Here is a 23,610-nt window from a genome sequence, read left to right as displayed (position 1 = left end):
AACATAAACCACAGGGCCATCCCTAGTCATTTTGGTGCCCTACGCAGCCCCCATGTGGGGGGGCTGTGTGGGGCCCTAGGTCTCCAGGGGGACGGGCTGGGGGGAAACCATCCCCTGACCCCAGCCCGCTCTGCACTGCTCCCCGGGCTCCCAGCCTTGGAGGGCAGGGGTGAACTGCCCCCCCAGCACTCGCCTGTGGCGTGGCTGGGAGCTGGCTGAGTGGAGCAGGCTGGGGCCGGGTTGCGGCACTTACCGCTCCCGGTGAGTGCAGGGCAGGCCCTATCTCTGCTGCAGTCCCCAGGGGAGTGTGGGCAGGGCTAAGGCAGAGCAGGGGCGGGGGCGTTGGATGGAGTGGGCGGAGGGCTGGGGTGGAACAGGGGCGGGAAGAGGAGGAGCAGGGGCGGGGGCCATGGGTAAGAGCCGGAGCAGGGGCTGGAGCAGCACGCAGCTGTGCAGGGCACCAGGAAATGTGGTGTCCCAAATTTCCTGTTGCCCTACACAGCTGAGTACTTTGCGTATGGGTAGGGATGGCACTGCTAAGCCGAGTTCAGGGCGGGGGCAAGGCACACAGAGAGCCTGGCCCGCTTAATTTTATGACAAACATGCTAGAAGCTTTGTGCCAAAGTCTGGAAATGGATTGACTGGAGTACACACGAGAAAAAGAATTAAACACAACCCAAAGCATTCTGAACGGAAAATGGAGTGGTTACAGAAACCAGACCAAATTGAGACTGGCTGCGGCTCTCCCTGCCGGCAGCAGTGAGCTGCAGGGGAGGGGGTCTCCTCTTCCCCCCAGCAGCACACCCACCTGGCACCCTCACTGCACGTGCTCCTCGGGGCCAGGCCCCTCTCAGGTCCAGGAAGCCCCCTTGCCTCCCCTGTGGTGAGTGCCTGGGGGTGCCATCACACATGGCCTCTGCCCCTGCTGCCACTCACTGTATCCTCACGGGGGATGAGGCTGCCCCATGTCCAGCATGGGGCAGGAGTGGGGGCTGCGGGGGCCACGGATAACATGGTCGGACACTCACCAAGCCCCAGCAGCTGCTTAGGTGAGGTCCAGACTCCGTCTCCCAGAAGCCCCTCGGCGTCGCCTCCTGGTGGGTGCTGGGGGAGGGGGCGGCTGCTAATCGTGTATGCTCTTCCTCCCCTCCTTAGATGCAGCAGCCACCTCAGCCTGCTGCTGGCACCGCTCTTGTGTTGTAGGCAGCAGCGGCTGCTGGCCGCGGTAAGGGAGCACAGCACGGAGTGGCAGGGCAGCCGCCTTGAAGCAGGGATGCTCTAGGGCCAGGGGAAGGCGCATGGGGGTGCAGGCAGGGCCAGGGGAGAGACCCGACTCTGAACATTGGTGGAGCCGGGCCCCTGAACATTCCTGGAGCCTGGGCACCACGGGCCCATACAACTCACCACCCCTGGCAACAGAACACATCAGAACACATTCAGTTACATAGCACTGTCCAGCCACAAAGCTCAGTCCCCAGCCAAGATGCTTCCCCTCTGGGTACCATCCACTTCGTCGTTACTGTAGGGTAGTCCCTGGGGAAAACCGAACACATGAAAGGCACATAGAATTGAAAGGAAGTAGCAGTTTGAAGGTCTTGTGCCTAATGACCTTCAGCTAAGTAACCAGTACCACCTGAAAGTTTCCTCCCAGCAAAGCACAAGTGGCACAGTTGGTTTCTGACTTTTCAAAAAAAGATATAAAGAGAAGTTTCAGAGTAGCAGCCGTGTTAGTCTGTATTTAAAGAGAAGAAAGTGTTGCAAAAAGGACCCTGAATTTCCCTAGGTTGTTGCAAAAGCAAAGTACAACAGACACTTTATTTTTTTGGCAATATGCAAATATTTCATTATTTTAAAGCATTGTCTTCAGCAACCCCAGTTACATACATCACCTGCTTTCGAAATCCTCCCTGTATTTTTCCTCAATGGAATTCCTCCATTCAGATGGGCTGTGAGGGCAGCTCAGCTTTCCCAAGAGGTTGGCAGCCTCACCAGTTGCAGCCTCCTATTAAAGGTGCACCATTGGTATAGCCATGTAGGCCCCAGGATATTAGAGAGACAAGGTGGGGGAGCGTTTGCATGATTGCTGACCCACATGCATCACGAGAACTGCACCGTCTGGAAATTTCCTGCTTCTGGTGACTTTCCTACCGCTCAGCTTGCATCAGGAGCATCTTTCCTTGTGACGTTTACCCCTTCATCCCGGTGCTAAAGCACATGCAGAAAGCTGCCAGCAGAGCTCATAACAAAACTTTGCATTTACATAGAATTTTCATTCCCTAGATCTCCAAGTGCTTTACCAAGAGGGGGAATCACTACAAAAAATGGTTAAAAGACTTTAAGGTTGCAAACTCAAGCACTCAAAAGCAAGGAAATGCCAGAATTAAGGTTATCTGTGCAACCTTAATTTGGTCCCCTTGTGACTAATCATTATGATATCATCTTTATTATGATTGCTGGACTTGCCCAATTGTTCTGTAGGGTTGGGATGGAGCATGCTCAGTTGAGGGGGATAGTGTCTGTCTTAAGATTCCTTCCTCTCGCTGCTTACGCACTTAAAATCTCCATGGTGACCTTTAAACCGCATTGTCTTCAAAATCACTTCTAATAAAGAGAAAAACATAATTGGGGGCATATTTTTTAGACCTGAGCTCTCTTTAATATTAATCTACTCGTAGTATAATATAAGGCCTAAGAGAAATGAAGGCAGTTACGGACTGATCCTGCAAACACTTATGCACTGGGGTAACTTTAGATCTAGGAGAAATGCTTTGACTCAGTGGGTCTCCTCATGGGTATAGTCCCAGGATCAGGCCCTTACATGCTAAAAAATCTTCTCTTAACATGAAATATCTCATGTGTACAAATATTTGCAGGATCAGGGCCATAGTAAATAGAGAAGAAATTTGATTGTTTGCTTTTCTCTCTGTCCAAAACCAGGAACGTCTAATTCCTTATTTAGGTTTTACAAAATGTGTAAAGCTAATCAACTTTCCCTTGTTTCAAACTATGAACACTACTCCCTGTGCTTTCAGTATAGGGATAAAATTCTATACCCATCAATCAAGAACTGGCAACAGAGTGATTTTTCCCCCCCAGGAAAATGTTTTCCCAAATGAAACCCCCTTCCTACTGTAGGTTTATGTTTTGTAATCAGTCCATGCAGTATCCATTACATGTGTCAATGAAGCCAGGTCTGCACCAATGGGACATGAGTGTTTTCACTCACTGTGCCTGAAAATATAATTTCCCTGTTCAGAAAATCCCACCTGCTTTTGTATTTTCATTCTTGATAGTAATACTGAGTCTGCACTAGTTACAGCTATTAAATTACTTCCTACCCGTGTGGAGAGCAGATTAACTGGTTCTTTAGCCATTTAGGAAAGAGAACCCCAATTAATCCTTTAATTTGCATGGCAGTTCGCTATTTATTGTTGAGGCTGAAGGAGAAGCAGATAAAGACACACATGACAGGGTTGTTAGTACAGTATTGTTCTGGTCAACAGTGACTGGCAGATACATGTGTCTCTGGGTAGAAATGACACTAAAGTTTGGGGGAAGGGAGCAGGGAGCCCAGGGATCTGGATACCTCAAATGCAATTCATTTCTTCAGCCAGAAGAAATGTAACAAGCCCTCATTACCTACCTTTTAGAAAGCAAGACACTTGGACTGCTTCACTCTAGGATAAATAGGAGTTGATTTGCCTGTCAGAGAAAATGTGCCTCCCTCTAACAATGTGTTCACTCCTGTGCTGCTCTGGCCTGACTGGAAGATACCGGAAAGTCCAGATGAAATCACCAAGGACAGTGCAGCTGCAACCACAAGGGGAAATACACAAAGGGCGAGTAGGAGGGAACTCGGGGGCCTAATTCCTGAGCACACGCCGACAGAGCAGGGCCTGTGGCAGCTGGGGGAGCATGGCGGGGCTCAACCTCTGCAGCATTCTGCTGACTGGCTCCAATCGGGGAATTGGGCTGGAGCTGGTGAAGCAGCTGCTGGGGAAATCAAACCCACCACAGTGGGTTTTGCCACCTGCCGTGACCCAGAGGGAACACGAGGACAGGTCAGGAATTATCATAACACAGGGGTCGGCAACCTTTCAGAAGTGGGGTGCCGAGTCTTCATTTATTCACTCTACTTTAAGGTTTCGCGCGCCAGTGATGCATGTTAACGTTTTTTCAAAGGTCTCTTTCTATAAGTCTATAATATATAACCAAACTATTGTTGTATGTCAAGTAAATAAGGTTTTTAAAATGTTTAAGAAGCTTCATTTAAAATTAAATTAAAATGCAGAGCCCCCCAGTCCTGTGGCCAGGCCCAGGCAGTGTGAATGCCACTGAAAATCCGCATGTGTGCCATAGGTTGCCTACCCCTGCCATAACATCTGGCTTTGTTATTGGCACTGCTCCAACACTCTCTGCTTGCTGCTACATAACCAGAGCCAGTTTCATCGGAGCACTGCTGTTGGGCTTGTATTTGTGTTCATAAGGAAAGCTGGAGAGGCTGCTTAGCTGGCCTGCATCCCTGGAATGAACTGCTGCTTTCTGATAGTAAAGGTCCTTGCAGCCATGTCTGGGTCAGCACAGAGCAATGCACCAATCTCTGCCAGCCTGTGCTGAACTACAGATCAGCTGGGGTCACTGAGAGGGGCCTGAGCAAAAATCCTGCATCTAACCACTCAGGAAACTCACCCCGCAGGCAAGAGATTTGCCATTGGCCTCTAGCTACATAAGGCACTGAGCCAGTCTGGCCTTTGCAGCTGTGCAAAGTGAGGGTCAAAGGCAACCAGTCTGCTTAGGGAGCCTTTGCACAGCTGTGAATGAGCACACCCACCCGTGCAAGGCCGTAGAGAAGCTGGCCCAGTGAGCTTTGGGTAGCAGCTGTGGCTAATTGTGTTGAAAATCAAGTGCTCCCAAGTTAGGAAGTGCCGGAATGATGGGTGCCCCGTGCAGCCTTAACTTGGCCCCCTTGCACAGGCATTACAGTACTGTATTTAATTACATTAGTGCAGACTCCCTCTTTGCACAGGACCCCTCCATGTTCAGGAGGCACCTGCTCTAGGGTTGGAGCAGGGTGAAGTAGCAGGCTAGGCCTCCCCCTCGAGTAAGGGGGAGGAACCACCCATCACAGGCTACAATTGATTTCTGGGGACAACAAAGGAAAAAAAGAGGAGCGTGGTGAGGTCAGAGGTAAAGCATCAGGGATGAGAGTTGGACACTAAGCCTAGAACGCTGGATGGCACCCACCGCTCCTCAAAGGTGTCCAAGGAGTTAGTGGACACGGCCCAGCGGAACTCTGCCCGGAGACAGGAGCGCAAGGGACTAGAAATGGTCCCCACAGTCAAAAAGCCCCCCCCATCCGGCTTCATCCCTGGAGCGCTGGATGGCCATCTTGCCCAGTGCCTCAGGAAGCTGACAAGGCAGTCCTGAGACTTCGTGGGCCACGAATGGGGGGTGCATAGATCAGGAGCTGGGGGGAGCCACAGCCTGAGTGAGAGGCTCTGGAGGAGCCGGAAGGGGGCTGCAATCTGACGCACCTTCGTACATGTGCACCAGGGCATGGGCAGCGGGTATAATAGGCAAGGCTGAGCCTTCCCTGGCGCACCTGCCGCCGGACAGCTGGGCTGTGGTGGCCCTGCCCCTTCCGCTCCCCACTCCGCCTCTTCCCCAAGGACCCCAACCAACGCCTGCTGCTATTGGCTGGAGAGTTTCTCCTCTCCTCCACTGCATCCCCCATCTCCAGAGGTGCTCACTGCGTCCCGCCTCACCCCGCCTCCTGTGGGGGCAAGCAAGCAAGGAGGGATGCAGCAGGGAGAGGTCTGTGGGGAGTGGGAGGAGGCGGCTGGCTCCTGAAAGTGAGAACAGGCATTTATGGCACTGTTGTAGCTGGCATCACAAGACATTTAAGTTCCAGATGAGCTAAAGATTCATATGTCCCTTCATGCTTGAACCACCATCCCAGAGGAAATGTTTTCATGCTGATGATGCTCATTAAAATAAATAATGCATTAATTAAATTTGTGACTGAACTCCTTGGGGAGAATCATATGTCTTCCTCTCTGTTTTACCCACATTCTGCTATCTATTTCATGTTATGGGAGTCTCAGATGATGACCCAGCATGTTGTTCGTTTTAAGAACAAGTTCACTGCATAGTTGACAAAACGTAAAGAAGGTACCAGTGTGATATTTTAAAAGATAGCTACAGCACTCGACCCAAGGTTTAAGAATCAGAAGTGCCTTCAAAATCTGGAAGGGACGAGATTTGGAGCATGCTTTCAGAAGTCTTAAAAGAGCAATACTCCAATGTGGAAATTACAGAACCGAAACCACCAAAAAAGAAAATCAACCTTCTGCTGGTGGCATCCGACTCAAAAGAGGATGAAAATGAATGTGCATCGGTCCGCTCTGCTTTAGATCGTTATCGAGCAGAACCCGTCATCAGCATGGACATAGGTACTCTGGAACGGTGGTTGAAGCCTAAAGGGACATATGAATCTTAAATATCTTGCGACACCAGCTACAACAGTGCCATGTGAACACCTGTTCTCACTTTCAGGTGTAAACCAGAAATGGGCAGCATTATCTCCCATTAATGTAAACAAATTTGTTTGCCTTAGTGATTGACTGAAGAAGAAGTAGGACTGAGAGGACTTGTAGACTCTAAAGTTTTACATTGTTTTATTTTTGAATGAGTTATTTTTGTACATAATTCGACATCTATAAGTTCAACTTTCATGGTAAAGAGATTGCACTACAGTACTTGTATTAGGTGAACTGAAAAATACTATTTCTTTTGTTTTTTACAGTGCAAATATTTGTAATCAGAAATAAATATAAAGTGCACTTTGTATTCTGTGTTGTAATTGAAATCAATATATTTGAAAATGTAGAAAACATCCAAAGATTTTTAAATAAATGGTATTCTATTATTGTTTAACAGTGCGATTAATCGCAAAAATATTTGCGTTTCATTTTTTTAATCACATGATTAATTGCGATCAATTTTTTTAATCGCTTGACAACCCGAATTTAAATTAAAAACAGGTTCAATTTTTAAAAATAAACCTGTTGTAAATTTAAGGCCTAAATTTATTATAATCTATTAAAATCATTTAAATTAAATAGAAAAAATAATATTCACCAGCCCTGCTTTGCTTCCAAGATTTAAAGCAAGTCAAACTGCTGAATTGGGAAAGTCACTGTCTAGGAACCAGGAACCAGAGTTTGCTGAAGTGGATCACTTGATGATTCCCTGTTCTGTTCATTCCTTCTGGGGCACCTGGCATTGGCCACTGTCAGAAGACAGAATACTGAGCTAGATGGACTTTCGGCCATACTGGGTCAGACCATTCTTATGTTCTTATGAAATGGTAACCCAGCTTTTGACAGCAGTAGCCTCTTCAGCTGGTGCAAAGAATATCTTCTTCATATCAGTTATTTAATTCCTGTGATAAACTCAGGACAGACAGCTGCAAGGGAGTGGGAGTGGGTAGAAAACAGTCCTAGAAGGTTAAAAGGCCCTCCTTCCTAACCAACTGGGGAGGGGTGACTACAAGTCAATCAGGTTCAGCTGTGAAGAGGGTTATCAGGGATCAATTAGGATCAGCTGAGAGGGAGTTACCTGAGGTCAATTAGGATCAGATGATGCCAATAAGGCCTGCCTGAGACATTTTTAAACCCTCCCCTGTTGGCAGAAGGAGAGAGAGAGAAGGAGTCAAGCTGCCAGCAGGCAAGGAGCAGCAAGACAGCGAGCCTCAGAGGCTGCATTCCCTCCATTAAGGGAGAAAACAAGCCCAAGAGATTTCAGAGTAGTAGCCGTGTTAGTCTGTATTCGCAAAAAAGAAAAGGATACTTGTGGCACCTTAGAGACTAACAAATGTACCGAATGCATCTGATGAAGTGAGCTGTAGCTCACGAAAGCTTATGCTCAAATAAATTTGTTAGTCTCTAAGGTGCCACAAGTACTCCTTTTCTTTTAAGCCCAAGAGACTGGCTGAGAGAAGGACGGACTTCCCCTGTGCAGCTAAGAGGGACTGTTTTCCCCAAGCCCGTCTCACCAAGGGTAAAAACAGCTGAGGCTGGTTAGATTGAGGTGGTGTCTTGCCAAACGTGGTGTCAGGAGTGGGATGTGTGAGCGAGACTTTGTGGCGAACAATCTCAGGCCAGGGTAAATCACCCCCAACAACAACAAAAAAGAAATAGAGGATGTAGTGAAGGCGTTGGTGAAGGCCACCGTGGCCCAACAAGAGACTACCAGGGTTCAGATGGCTACCCAGCAGGAGTCAGTATGAATACAGCAGGAGACGAATCAATTACTGATGAGCCAGGCGGCCCAGGATCGAGCCATCCTGCGTGAGGTTGTGAACCAGCTAAAGGCTCTGACCATCCTGACACACGGCCCCCATGGGACCCGGCCCCTGCGGGCAAGCAGCTACTTACAGAAGATGACGATGGACAACGACGTAGAGGCATATCTCCTCACGTTCGAGAGAACGGCCCCACAAGAGGCCTGGCTCCAAGACCAGTGTGCCAGTATCCTTGCTCCTTTTCTGTGTGGGGAGGCACAGAAGGCATATTTTGACATGACAACAGAAGCAGCTACCACCCCAGCTGAAGGTGGAAATCTTGGCGAGGTCCTGGTGTGACGACAGCTATAAGGGCCCAGCAGTTCCACAAGTGGAAATACTGGGACAGCAAAGCACCGAGGTCCCAGCTGGTTGACCTGATCCACCTAGCCCGGAAGTGGCTGCACCCTGAGACCCATGGTCTGGAGAAAATTATGCAAATCCTAGTTTTGGACAGGTACATGAGAGGGCTACCACCAGACATACGAGGGTGGGTCAGTCAAAATGATCCCTCCTCCTATGACGAGCTACTCGCCTTCGTAGAGAGACACCTAGCAGCCCAAGAACTTTCGCGGACCATCAGGAAAGGAAGATGCCAGAATAGGAGGCAAGTCTCTGCACCGAGGGCCTGAGTTGCCGTAGCCCCCAACAGAACTATGGAGGGGCGAAAGAGGCTGAAGAGCAGCCGGAGATTGCAGAGAGACTTGGAGACTGGGGGAGAAAGACTCAGAGGGTAAGGCCCAACAGCCCAGAAAATATGGGGCTGCCCCGACCAGGGTACAGATGTTATGCATGTGGGAAAATAGGGCATATAGCTGCCCAATGCCCGAACCTAGAAGAGCGATGTGACCTGGGCAATCTAGGAGGACCATGCTCATAAATATAGTAGGGATTATGATGGTTCCTCACAGGTATACTAGACCAGTTAAAATGAACAGCATAGAGACAACTGCATTAGTGGACTCGGAAAGTGCAATCACGCTAGTCTCGGGAAAGCTGGTTGGGCAAGACCAACTATCCTGGGCCAAGCGCACAGGAATATCCTGTGTTCGTCAGGATGTCAATTACTACCTGACCATCCCAGTAAAAATAGAAATCCTGGGAAACCCCACTAAACTGACGGTGGGGGTAGTCCCGAAATTCCCCTATCCAGTCCTCATAGGACTAGACTTCCCGGGGTTTGGCAGCCTACTCCCCAGAGAGGAGTCAGAAGAAGGTAATAACCCTGAAAGCAATGGGATGACCACAATAGTTAGCAACCCCCTGGTCTTCCATGAATTTGCCCAGGATTTGTTCTCTCCTCCTGGAAAGCCCAGGAAGACTTGGTGAGAAAGGAGGGCAGATAAGAAGAGGGGAACGAGAATCTTGGCCCAGAACCAGAAACCTATGCTCGTAGGGGAAAGAGTTGGCCCAACAGACAAGGGGACTATGCAGGGGGTCAACGAACCAGCATCTGGACCCAGTTCCCCGGGGGGACCCCCAAGAGGGAGACGGAAATAGATCCCCCTGAGTTTGGGCAAATTGGACCTTCACTGGAGAATTTTGGGCATGATCAGGCCAATGATCCGATATATAACAATATTTGCAAAGAAGTAATTGAGGTGAATGGAGTCCCTGTGGAAGGGAGAGTCAAGGGCCCAGGGCCGTAATATATGATGTAGGGGGATCTGCTATACAGAGTAGTCTGGGTCCAAGAGCAAGTCATGGAACAGCTCTTAGTACCGCAGAAGCATCAAAGGGGCGTGCTGGAACTAGCCCACAGCCATTTGTTTGGGGGGCATCTAGGGGTAGATAAAATCCTCGATCGAATTCTGCAGAGGTTCTTTTGGACTGGAATTTATGCGGCAGTCCAACGATATTGTGCGTCCTGTCCTGAATGCCAATTACATGGCCCCCAATCACACTTGAGGGCCCTTTTGGTACCTTTGTCAATTATTGAAGTCTCATTCAAGCGAATAGCTATGGACCTAGTAGGCCCCCTGGAGAAGTCAGCCCAGGGTCATCAGCACATATAGGTTGTGTTAAATTATGCCACCCGATACCCCGAGGCCATCCCCCCGAAACATCATGTCCAAGACCATAGCTAAGGAATTAATCCAAATTTTTTCTAGAGTAGGGATACCCAAAGAGATCCTGATGGATCAAGGAACCCTCTTTGTGTCTAAATTAATGAAGGATCTGTGTGCAATGTTCCACATATGGACCATAAGAACATCAGTCTATCATCCGCAGACCAATGGCCTCGTCGAACGCTTTAATAGAACATTAAAGAACATGATACGGAAGGTGGTGAGTCGGGATGGGAAGAACTGGGACACCCTGCTGCCATACCTAATATTTGCTATAAGGGAGGTTCCTCGGATTTCAACTGGGTTTTCCCCATTTGAGCTGTTATATGGTCGCCACCCCCGTGGCATACTGGACATTATCAAAGAGGGTTGGGAAGAACAGCCAAACCCAGGGAGAAACATCATCGAGCATGTGTTGCAGAAGAAAAACAGGATAGCCCAAGTCGCCCCCATAGTGCGGGAACACATGGAGAGGGCACAAGGGGCCCAACAGACATACTACAATCACCGAGCGATGATCTGAAAATTCCAGGTGGGAGATCAGGTAATGGTGCTGGTACCCACAGCAGAGAGCAAGCTCCTGGCCAGGTGGCAGGGGCCACATGAGATAATAGAAGCCATTGGAGAGGTCGACTGTAAGGTCCGACAGTCTGGTCACCAGAAGCTGGAACAGATCTATAATATAAATCTGTTGAAACCTTGGCAAGACAGAGAAGCTCATGTGGTCACTCTAGGGTCGCCACCCCCCAAAAGCAACTGGCACGGCCAAGTGGGAATATCCCCAGAATTGACCCCGACCAACGAACTGAAGTGATCAACATGATCAAATGCAACCAGGACGTATTCTTGGAAAAGCCAGACAGGACTTCTGAGGTTCACCATCACATCCTCACAGAGCCTGGAGTGAAGGTGAATGTCAAGCCATACTGGATCCCAGAGGCGAAAAGAGACGAGATCAAGACAGAAGTCAGGAAAATGCTGAAGTTAGGAGTCATTGAACAGTCTCATAGCCAATGGTAAAGTCCAGTTGTCCTAGTAACTAAGCCTGATAGCAATATGAGGTTCTGCAACAACTTCTAGAAACTGAATGAAGTGTCCCAATTTGATGCGTACCCTATGTCCCGGATAGATTCGCAAATTGAACAATTGGGGAAAGCACAATTTTTGTCCACCCTTGACCTGACCCAGGGTTATTGGCAAATCCCCCTGGCCAAGGCCAACAAAGAGAAGACGGCCTTTTCAACACCAGAGGGACTATATCAGTACACTGTCCTCACTTTTGGTTTACATGGGGCTCCCACAACTTTCCAACGACTCACGGACGAGCTGTTGTGTCCACATGGCAAGTATGCAGCTGCCTATCTCAATGACATCATTATACAGAGCCCAGACTGGGAGACGCACTTGGAGAAGGTGGAAGCAGTCCTGGAGACCCTGAGGAAGGCGGGGCTGACTGCAAATCCCTCCAAATGCGCAATTGGGCTAGCAGAAGCCAAATACCTCGGGTATATAGTGGGGAGGGGCATGGTGAAGCCCCAACTGAACAAGTTAGAAGCAATACAGAATTGGCCCCAACCAGTCCAGAAGAAACAGGTCAGAGCATTCCTGGGACTAGTTGGATACTATAGGTGGTTCATCCCCTACTTTGCTACCAGGGCATGCCCGTTAACAGACCTAACAAAAGCCCATGGCCCAGGCATAGTAAGATGGACCAGCACAGCTGAGGAGGCTTTTTCAGATCTGCATACTGCCCTCTGCAGCGACCCAGTGCTGGTAGCTCCAGACTGGGAGAAAGAGTTTATCTTGCAAACCAATGTTTCTGAGGTTGGGTTGGGAGCAATTTTTTCACAAATGGTTGGAGAAGAAGAACACCCAGTCCTGTTCCTCAGTAGGAAACTCCTGCCCAGGGAACGTAAATATGCTGCAGTAGAGAAGGAATGCCTGGCAGTAAAGTGGGCTGTAGAAAGCCTATGCTACTACCTACTCGGATGGAGATTTACCCTCGTCTCGGACCATACCCCTCTGAAGAGGATGCACCAAAACGAAAGAAACACAAGATTAACAAAGTGGTTCCTGTTGCTGTAACCCTTCCACTTCAGAGTACAATATAGGTCTGGAATCAAACATGGCAACACTGATGGCCTGTCAAGGGTGCACTGTTTGCCGACCCAAGTAGCCCAACCCCGTAGTGTTGGGGGGGATATGTGATAAACTCAGGACAGACAGCTGCAAGGTGGCGGGGGGGGGGGGGGGGAGGGAGAGAAAATAGTCCCAGAAGGTTAAAAGGCCCTCTTCCCTATCACTGCTGAGGGGTGACTACAGGTCAATCAGGTTCAGCTGTGAAGAGGGTTATAAGAGATTAGGATCAGCTGAGAGGGAGTTACCTGAGGTCAATTAGGATCAGATGTTGCCAACTAAGGCCTGCCTGAGACCTTTTTAAACCCTCCCCTGTTGGGAGAAGGAGAGAGAGAGAGAAGGAGTCAAGCTGCCAGCAGGCGAGGAGCAGCAAGACAGCAAGCCTCAGAAGTTGCATTTCTTCCCTTAAGGGAGAAAAACAAGCCCAAGAGACTGGCTGAGAGAAGGACGGACTGCCCCTGTGCAGCCAAGAGGAACTGTTTTACCCATAGTACATACTGCACAGACCACAGTGAGGGATTATGCCACACGCTATCAAAGAAACTGAGGAACCACCTGATAAGCATCCTATACAGCAAACAGGAAAACATCAAAAAAGAGCTCTCCCACCTGGAGACTCTCATAAATAACCAACCTTCCATAACAAACGGACTTTACTAAAATAAGACAGGAGATCTACGTTACACACTTCACCTCTCTACAAAGGAAAAAGGACTGTAAGCTGTCTAAAATCCTTCCTGCCACATGGGGCCTCAACAGTGGTACCCCTAACTCACCCAGCAATATCATCAATCTATCCAGCTACACACTCAGCCCGGCAGAAGAGTCTGTCCTATCTCAAGGACTCTCTTTCTGCCCCGCCACCCCCACAAACATGATACAGTTCTGCGGTGATCTGGAAGCCTACTTTTGCCATCTCCGACTCAAAGAATACTTTCAAGATAACACTGAACAGCGCACTGATACACAGATACCCTCCCACCAACAGCACAAGAAGAAGAACTCCACATGGACTCCTCCTGAGGGTCGAATTGGCAGTCTGGACCTATAAATACAATGCTTCCGCCGACGGGCACAGGCAGAAATTGTGGAAAAACAACATCGCTTGCCTCATAACCTAAGTCATGCAGAACGCAATGCCATCCACAGCCTCAGAAACATCCCTGACATTATAATCAAAGAGGCTGATAAAGGAGGTGCTGTTGTCATTATGAACAGGTCTGACTACCAAAAGGAGGCTGCCACACAACTCTCCAATACCAAATTCTACAGGCCACTTTCCTCAGATCCCACTGAGGAATACACAAAAAACTGCACCATCTACTCAGGACACTCCCTACACGAACACAGGAACAAATCAACATACCCTTAGAGCCCTGACCGGGGTTATTCTATCTACTACCCAAGATCCACAAAACCAGAAATCCTGGATGCCCCATCATCTTGGGCATTGGCACTCTCACTGAAGGACTGTCCAGATTTGTGGACTCTCTACTCAGACCCTACACCACCAGCACTCCCAGCTATCTCTGTGACACCACTGATTTCTCGAGAAAACTACAATGGATTGGTGATCTTCCAGAAAACACCATCCTAGCCACCATGGATATAGAGGCTCTCTGCACAAACATCCCACACACAGATGGAATACAAGCTGTCAGGAACAGTATCCCTGATGGTGCCACAGCACAACTGGTTGCTGAGCTCTGTGACTTTATTCTCACGCACAATTATTTCAAATTTGGTGACAATATATACCTCCAGATCAGTGGCACTGCTATGGCCCCACAATATGCCAACATTTTTATGGCTGACCTGGAACAATGCTTCCTCAGCTCTCGTCCACTCATGCCCCTTCTCTGCCTATGCTACACTGATGACATCTTCATCATCTAGACCCATGGGAAGGAAACCCTGGAAGAATTCCACCATGATTTCAATAGCTTCCACCCCACCATCAACTTCAGCCTGCACCAATCTACATGGGAGGTCCACTTCCTAGACACCACGGTGCAAATATATGACGGTCACGTTAATACCACCCTATACCAAAAACCCACCGACCGCTATGCCTTCCTTTATGTTTCCAGCTTTCATCCCAGACACACCACACGATCCATTATCTACAGCCAAGCACTGAGGTACAACGACATTTGCTCCAATCCTTCAGACAGAGACCAACACCTACAAGATCTTCACCAAGCATTCTCAAAACTATGATACCCGCACAAGGAAATAAGGAAACAGATCAACAGAGCCAGACGTGTACCCAGAAGCCTCCTGCTGCAAGACAAGCCCAAGAAAGAAACCAAAAGAACTCCACTGGCCTTCACATACAGTCCTCAGCTAAAACCTCTCCAATGCATCATCAGTGATCTACAACCCATCCTGGACAACGATCATTCACTTTCACAGGCCTTGGGAGGCAGGCCAGTCCTCGCCCACAGACAACCCGCCAATCTGAAGCATATTCTCACCAGCAACGACACACCGCACCATAGTAACTCTAATTCAGGAACCAATCCATGCAACAAACCTCGATGCCAACTCTGCCCACATATCTACACCAGAGACACCATCACAGGACCTAACCAGATCAGCCACACCATCACCGGTTCATTCACCTGCACGTCCACCAATGTAATCTATGCAATCGTGCCAGCAATGCCCCTCTGCTATGTACATCGGCCAAACTGGACAGTCCCTATGTAAAAGGATAAATGGACACAAATCAGATATTAGGAATGGCAATATACAAAAACCTGTAGGAGAACACTTCAACCTCCCTGGACACACAATAGCAGATTTAAAGGTAGCCATTCCGCAGCAAACAACCTTCAGGACCAGACTTCAAAGAGAAACTGCTGAGCTTCAGTTCATTTGAAAATTTGACACCATCAGCTCGGGATTAAACAAAGACTGTGACTGGCTAGCCAACTACAAAAGCAGTTTCTCCTCCCTTGGTGTTCAGACCTCAACTGCTAGAAGAGGGCCTCATCCTCCCTGATTGACCTAACCTCATTATCCCTAGCCTGATTCTTGCTTGCACATTTATACCTGCCTCTGGAAATTTCCACTGCATGCATCCGACGAAGTGGGTATTCACCCACGAAAGCTTATGCTCCAAAACGTTGTTAGTCTATAAGGTGCCACAGGACTGTTTGCTTATTTTACCCAAGCCCATCTCACAAAGGCTAAAAAGAGCTGAGGCTGGTGAGACCAAGAAGGTGCCTTGCCACACTCCTTAAAGTTCAATGACAAGTTCTTTCTAAGTTAAGAAGCAACTTGGGAGCTGGAAAAACTAAAAAGCTTGTTTTCCTCTTCTGGGTTTGAGAGGATGAGATCTGCTAGTCCTAAAATCTTGTGGAACATGGTACCAGAAACCATCAGTTCAGATCACTAACTACTGATACTTGCTTTGTTTTAATAAATCAGTTTTAAATGTAAAACATTTTTGATAAATGATTTTTCTTATGTATCCAGCACATTTAAAGTGGTTTTATTTTAACGAATACCAAAAAATGCTGGTTTTGCACAGTTTACGTTCACTTGAATTGCCATCCAAGTAGAGCGTGACACAAATCACAAGTAAAAACTTGCCCATTTAGTAAGTAAGAAATGCATCACTTACCATTTTCTAACTGGGACAGTCCTCAACATGCCAGCATGGCCTAACTGTGGAGTGCATGACTTTGCAACCATAATGTTCTTTCAGCATAGAGCTTTTTGTGTGTGACTGAATATGGGGTGACTGTGGGAATCTCCCTGTTCTCCCGATTTGTCCCAGTGTCTAGCAGCCTGAGCCAACTCCCATTAAAGTCAATGGAGAGACTCCCATGGACTTCAGCGGGAGTCTGCTCAAGCTCAGTTTTGCATGTTACTGTAAATATTGCTCCTGTGACCCAACCCCTAACTCTGGGACTGACTCCCCGCCTTTCTCACCAAGCTTGTCCAAGCTGGTGTGACAATGAAGCAAATAGGGAAAGTAAGCGTGTTTGTTCGTGCACATGTGCGAGTACAGTCCCTCATGGACACAGATATGCTACAGTGCAGTGGGGGAGGGTCTAGGTTGGATATTAGGAAACACTGTTTCACTAGGAGGGTGGTGAAGCACTGGAATGGGTTACCTAGGGAGGTGATGGAATCTCCTTCCTTAGAGGTTTTTAAGGCCTGGCTTGACAAAGCCCTGGCTGGGATGATTTAGTTGGGGGTTGGTCCTGCTTTGAGCAGGGGGTTGGACTAGATGACCTGAGGTCTCTTCCAACCCTGATCTTCTATGATACGCTTCTTCCTGAAATCAGTTGGAGCAGTTGGGCAGCACTGCACTACTCTATGGAGACAGACTCTGGCCCTCAGTTTGTATGTGGCTTTGGGGCCATAGCCCGGTCCTTACTTCTGCCTTCTGCAGCAGCTTTCCATTGTTCTCCATGTTTCTCTTTTTTAGGAGCTGCGGAATCTGGTTTCCAAATATCCGAACCTGGTGATGGTGAAGCTAGGTACGTGCTCTGCCTACGAACGATTCCCTGCAAGTCTGGAGGCAGAGCACTCCAGAGGGCCCTCCAGCTATGGGACTGGCTGTTCCCCTTCTCTCTGTCCCTCTTCTGGGCCTGTGCACTAGACTCCCTGAAAGCAGTGCCCATGTTCAGCTGCCAACCCCCAAAGCCACTTCTGTGTTTCTCAGCTCTCTGTGCACTGCTGCAAAGTCAGCTTTGCCCAGCTTCCTGAAACCCATCTGCCACTCAGGTCCGGGATCTCATCAGCCACCCTGGAATCTGCATGGGTCATATAAAAAGCTCAGGTTCTTTGGGAAGAGACACGAGCTTTTCCCGCGGGGTGGCTTGGGGTCTCAGGAGGGGAGGCATGGTATAGCTGGGGGGGCTCTGGCCGGCACGGTCCACTTCCGGCCATGGGAGGGCAGAGGGGGGCTCAGGGCTCCAGCCTGCAGCAGAGGGGCTCAGGGTTTCTCCAGGAATGGTGGGGCTCCATCCATAGAGGGAGGGGGGCTCAGGACTTCTCCGGGATGGGGCGAACAGAAGGAGTGAGGCCAGGGGGCCTACTCTTCCCAAAGGGGGGCTCCACCCACCGCCCATGGCTGTGCCACTGTATAACTTCAGTGAGGACGTTGCTGCCCCACCGGGAGAGCGTCTCCCGTCAGCATGGTTACTCCACCTCCACGAGCGGCCCGTGCTGTGTCTGTGGGAGGCACCCTGCCCACATAGCGCTGTCCACACCAGAGGCTTGGCTGGTAGAACTGAGTCGCGCATGCGGTGGCTGAACAGCGTGGTCACCCCGATTGTGAGGTCACAGTGCAGACCAGGCCTGAGGCACCATGCATTTACACCAGGAGGTACCCAGGGGATCCCAGATCCGGGTGTAGTGACTCCTGCACAGTGCTGGTTTTATGGCCCTCAGAGCGCTCATTGGTACCAGACAGGCTGTGGTGTGCCAGCCTATGTGCTGCATTTATTTCTCCTGGCAGCAGAGCACCATCTGGTGCCTGCAAGGAGGTGGCAAGGATAGTGTGTCTGTGAGGTAGAGCCCAAGGTCACCGCCAGGTGCTGGGTTTATCTAGGACCCAGACTTGTTTCTTGGCATCCCCTCATCTTCTCCTTCTGCTCTCCTTCTCTGGTGTCCTGCCAGCCTTCCCAGCCCCATTCACGGCTGGGAGAGATCTTGCTTCCAGAAAGGCTAAGTGCAGAAATGGTGAAACGAAGAGCCGGTGCTGCTCTGGTGCATTACTAGCTGGGTTTGTCTAACCCTCCCGCTCCATCCTGGCACCTCTGGGGATCTGCACAGATTGGAACTGCCCCCGGCTATTTCTCCAGCACGGGACGCATGAGGGTAACTGCAAAGAAGGGACAGGGTCTCCCCCACACCAAAGTGATGTGGAATCTTTGCTGCCTGTGTATAAGCTCCCAGCCCCCCTCCTCAGGTTCAGAGCCCCAGCTCCCATCTGAGCCACGAATTCAGAGCACTGTCTGCACAGCTGGTTTGGGAATGCTGGCGCGAGACCAGCTAGCCCCAGTCTGTCAATCCAGGCTCACTGCTGCAGACTGCGTGGACAGACACTCAGGGTCTCTCTGGAGATGCTTGTCTGAGCAGCCGTTGCTTGGGGACTGAAGTGCCTCGAGTGAGGTAGTGAGGCGAACACTCTGGAGTGCGACCTCACCCCCGAAGATCTCATAGTCTGTAACATAAGGAAGGGGCTGTTTGTAGCCCTAACCTCACAGCCCCTCCACCCTCTTCACAGACGCCATGAATCCAGCAAGCATCAAGGAAGCAGCCTAAAGGGTTGAGGAGCAGCTGGATGGCTTGGGCCTGAACCTGGTAATAAATAACGCTGGCATTTTCTCCAACGTGTCTCTGGCAACAGTGGATTCCGAAGAGATGCTGGGTGCCTACAAGACCAATGTGGTTGGGCCAATGTTGGTGGGCCAGGTAAGGCTGCAGTGGCCAGGATGCTGCTGTACTTCCAGAGAGCAGGTGTAAGGCAGGAGTCGTCTGGGGTGGACAGGAGGGTCTGGAAGAAGGGGAGGGCTGAGCTGAGCTTCTGGCTGGAGATATCAGCCGTGTCCATGGGATCTGGAGACGGGTGGTCACCTCCCCGAATGCACCTGGGGGCATTAACAGAGCAGGGGACTCAGGGGGCATTAACAGAGCAGAGGGCAGGCCTCTGGGACGGGGGGAGAGCTGGGTGCTCATGCCTCCATGAAGGCAGAGATGCAGGGAAGCGGCTCCTGAGGGGAGCCTGGAGTTGGAGGGAGACTCAGGTGCTGCTGAGGGATGGCACCTGCCTGAGCCCTGGGAAGTCAGAGAACGGTGTCGGCCCTAGACTGTGTGGGGAGTGAGGCTAGGGTGACCCGATATTTGGGGCTTTTTCTTATATTGGTGCCAATTACCTCCCACCCCATCCCAATTTTTCACACTTACTATCTGGTCAAGTGAAGGCCAGGCCCCTGAGGAAAGAGGGGAGGTTGCTGCATTCTAGCTAAGGCTTAGCTGCAATGGAGGGGGTGGCCAGCTGAGCTCTGTTTGGACAGAAGATTTAGATTCATAGGTTCATAGATACTAAGGTCAGAAGGGACCATTCTGATCATCTAGTCCGACCTCCTGCATAATGCAGGCCACAATCTCACCCACCCACTCCTACGAAAAACCTCCCAGACCAGAAAATAACCGTTGGGGATGTTGAAATGCCTATAGTTATCCTTGGGGACTCAGCCTACCCCTTAATGCCCTGGCTCATGAAGTCATACACAGGCAGCCTGGACAGTAGTCAGGAGCTGTGCTATCTATCGTCCCACTGCAATTCAGCAGTCTAGTGCTGCAAAGCCATCCACTAGTTCCTGCACATTACTGAGAGTCATAAACCTGGGTAGCAAGAGGCAATTAGTTGGCTTACACATTTGGATGACAATGGCCCCGTTGTACTAATTTAGGTGGCATATATGGGCCACAGCAGTTAATATCACCCAGTCACTGTCCAACATTAAACCAGGTTTGGTAAACAGAGACCTCAGCCGCCTTAGTACCATGGCACGTCTTAAAGCATTGTTTTAATGTTTTACTAAAGGTACAGAAAGGAAGAAAAAACAGTTCATGCTTTACATCTCTAATGCTTTAAGTAAGGCTGTGTCTCCCCAAACGCCTCCTATCCAACCCCCCTGCTTCTCACCCCCTGACAGCTCCCCAGGGACTCCTGCCCCATCCAACCCCCCCGTTCCCTGACGGCCCCCCCCGGGACTCCTACCCCATCCACCACCCCCTGCTCCCTGTCCCCTGACTACCCCTGGACCCCTCACCCCTGACTGCCCCCTGACGCCCCATCCAACCCTCCCTCTCATTCCTAACTTGCAGCCTGGGACCCCCGCCTCATCCAACCCACCTGTTCCCAGCCCTCTGACCGCCCCGCCCCCATCCACCCCTCCCGCCCCCTGATCACCACCCCCCAACTCCCCTGCCCCCTTACTGCGCTGCCTGGAGCACCGGTGGCTGGTGGCGCTGCAGCCGTGCTGCCCAGAGCACCGGGTCAGGCCGCGGCTCTGCAACCGCGCTGCCTGGCTGCCCAGAGCCTTGCGCCGGTGGCGCGGCGCGCTGAGGCTGCAGGAGAGGGGGAACAGCAGGGGAGGGGCCGGGGGCGAGCCTCCTGGGCCAGGGGTCTCTGGATTTCTGTGGCACTTGATAAAAGACTCGGTGGCCCCAGAAGGAGTCAGACACTTGAATGTGGCTGAGCCGAAGGATCGGGTCACGTATCTGGCTGGCACAGGCCAAAGGACGCGAGAGGGAAACTGAGGCAAAGCGGCTGCAGCACTCCATCTGGCCACCAGGGAGCGCGCTGGAGCGGCCGCTGGCTGCCGGCCGCGCGGCGATCGGCGTGTCTCGGCCGCTCCTCGCGTCCGCCGCCCGCGGTGCTGGGCATGGCGGAGCCGCGCGCGTGCTCGCGGCCTCGCGCGCTCCACGCGCCCGGACCCCGCTCGGGGCGGCCGGGCCCCCGCGCAGCCAGCGAGACGAGCCCGGCCGCCCCTGGCTGGCGCCGAGGAGAACAGCTCGCTTTGCTCCCCGCCCGCAGGCAGCGCAGAGCTTCGAACCGCCGCCGGGGGCGCCCGGGCAGGGACCGGAAGAGAAGCCGGGGAGCGGGATCGAAGCGGGCTGGGAGTTGTAGTTCGCAGGCCAGGGCGTTCCGCCGGGGCCCAGGGGCCGCTCGGCCACCCGCACTACAAGTCCCAGAATGCCCCGCGTCCGCCGCGACCCCGGGGCGAAGAGGGTGGCGCGGGAGCGGCCGCGCACCCGCCTGGGGTCTGTGGCCCCCGGGCCCGATGGCAGCGGGGCCGGTCAGTGGGAATGGGCGGACCCCTCCCCCCGCGGGCGAGTCAGGGTGCGACGGGGGAGCTGGCGGTGACTCGGTGGGGGGGCAGGAGAAGTAGGGTGGGGGCCCCAGGGAGGGGAGAGTCTGGGCTGAAGGGGGGCAGAGGGAGGGAGGGAGGGGAGGGTCTGGGCTGAAGGGGGCGGAGGGAGGGGAGGGTCTGGGCTGAAGGGGGCGGAGGGAGGGAGGGGAGGGTCTGGGCTGAAGGGGGGCAGAGGGAGGGAGGGAGGGAGGGGAGAGTCTGGGCTGAAGGGGGGCAGAGGGAGGGAGGGAGGGGAGAGTCTGGGCTGAAGGGGGCGGAGGGAGGGAGGGGAGAGTCTGGGCTGAAGGGGGGCAGAGGGAGGGAGGGAGGGGAGAGTCTGGGCTGAAGGGGGGCGGAGGGAGGGAGGGAGGGGAGAGTCTGGGCTGAAGGGGGGCAGAGGGAGGGAGGGAGGGGAGAGTCTGGGCTGAAGGGGGCAGAGGGAGGGAGGGAGGGGAGAGTCTGGGCTGAAGGGGGCAGAGGGAGGGAGGGAGGGGAGAGTCTGGGCTGAAGGGGGGCAGAGGGAGGGAGGGAGGGAGGGGAGGGTCTGGGCTGAAGGGGGCAGAGGGAGGGAGGGAGGGAGGGGAGGGTCTGGGCTGAAGGGGGCAGAGGGAGGGAGGGAGGGAGGGGAGAGTCTGGGCTGAAGGGGGCGGAGGGAGGGAGGGAGGGGAGAGTCTGGGTTGAAGGGGGGTGTGTTCGGGTGCTGCCTCTCTCTTGGTACATGTTGGTTCAAAGCAACAAGTCTGCCTCTGGCTCACAGTTTAACTTTGCTTTATGTTAGCAAAGTCTTGACCATTCCTTTGGTTCAGGCCTCTGATACCAAGAGGGTTTATATTTCAGGTCCTCATCTTACTACATCCCTCATGGCTACAAAGGGAGATATAGGCTAAAAACTAACATTTTAAAAAGTTTTGTAAACATTATTATACCAAAGTAGAAAATCCAGCTTTCAAAAAATGTATTTATGAAACATAACTTTGGGTGGAGGAGGAGGAGGACGAGGAGGTGGTGGTGGTGGTGGTGGTGGGGAGATGCAGGTGCAACTCCACTGACAGCTGCATCTGGGCTTAATATGGCTCATAAATGTGCTAGTTAAGCACGTGTGTTCAGGGCCCCAAGCAGGCCCTGAGTGTTTAAACATAAAAGACAAAACTAACAAACCACAACCCCTGCCCCCCACACAAATAAATCACATTCAAGAGTATTCTGGGTATATTCATGTTAACCCAGTTTGTTCTCTATGGGATGAGTGCACATCTCAATCAACTGTGGCTTTAAATATCTTATTTTGTTTAAATAAAGGTCTTCATCCCCATCCCAGCAGTACCGGGTATACTATGGTGTCATTGCACCAGGCCCACACTCAGAAGGGGCCCATAACAACCACATGGGGGTCCACAAATATGTTTGGCGGTGGCCCACAAAAGGTTAATGCAGCCCTGGTTGTCAAAAGTACTTTATGCAGGTGCCTGTGTTCCCAAGGGGAAACTGAGGCACAGGAAGGCATATTGGATGTGCCCAGGGTCATGTAAGTCAGTGACAAAGCCAAGGATTGAGCCCAGAACTCTGTGTTTCGTCCTGTGCTCCCGCTTCATGCGTTCACCTAGCACAGGGCTTGGGAGCGCTCTCGAGGGACAGTTGCTCTGGTGGGAGAAAGAGCCCAGAAATTTGGGGCTAATTGAAAGCCCTCCTTTTCTGGTCTGTGCTTCCCCCAGGGCTGCCTGGGACAGTGTTGGATGGAGCTTGCTCCCGGAGTGAAGGGGCACTAGCTCCACCCAGAGCCCGTGGGACCCTCTTCCCGCCAGGCGTTCCTGCCCTTGCTGAAGAAGGCTGCCCAGGGAAGTAGCCAGAACGGGCTGAGCTGCAGCAAGGCTGCCATTGTCAACATTTCCTCTTTTATGGGATCCATTGAGAGAGTCCCTGAGACATTCTCCGTGCCAGCCATCTCCTGGAGCTGCAGCAAGGTACGGCCCCCTCCTACCCCGAGCCCGGATCCCAGGGGCAATGGTATCCCCTGCTCACGCGCCCTGCTATTCCAGCTGGGCAGTGTCCAAAGGCAGTACCAGTGGGTGGGACCTTGCAGGATGTAGCTGTGGGGCTCTTGGTTTTATGTGCTGTGCCTTTAACACGCTCAGAACTCCGCTTACGGCCTCACCGTAGCACTAAGCAGGCATTTTGG

At 51.6% G+C, this 23,610-nt stretch overlaps 1 protein-coding gene and 1 pseudogene across 1 annotated transcript in view; both read left to right on the top strand.

Moving 5' to 3' along the window:
* Positions 1-3,915: 3,915 nt before the first annotated feature.
* LOC119841295 lies at positions 3,916-23,521 on the top strand (annotated as a pseudogene).
* The window catches only part of RIPOR1 (RHO family interacting cell polarization regulator 1), a 160,197-nt gene continuing 159,842 nt past the window's right edge, over positions 23,256-23,610 (top strand). Inside the window, exon 1 of the mRNA XM_043495283.1 lies at positions 23,256-23,395. The gene's annotated coding sequence lies outside the window, so the exon portion shown is untranslated. The remainder of the gene's footprint in view (positions 23,396-23,610) is intronic.

This window comes from Dermochelys coriacea, chromosome 12 (genome assembly GCF_009764565.3).
Source record: "Dermochelys coriacea isolate rDerCor1 chromosome 12, rDerCor1.pri.v4, whole genome shotgun sequence".
Taxonomy (NCBI): domain Eukaryota; kingdom Metazoa; phylum Chordata; order Testudines; family Dermochelyidae; genus Dermochelys; species Dermochelys coriacea.
Note: the sequence above shows the minus strand (reverse complement) of the source record. Positions and strands in the feature narration are given on the sequence as shown.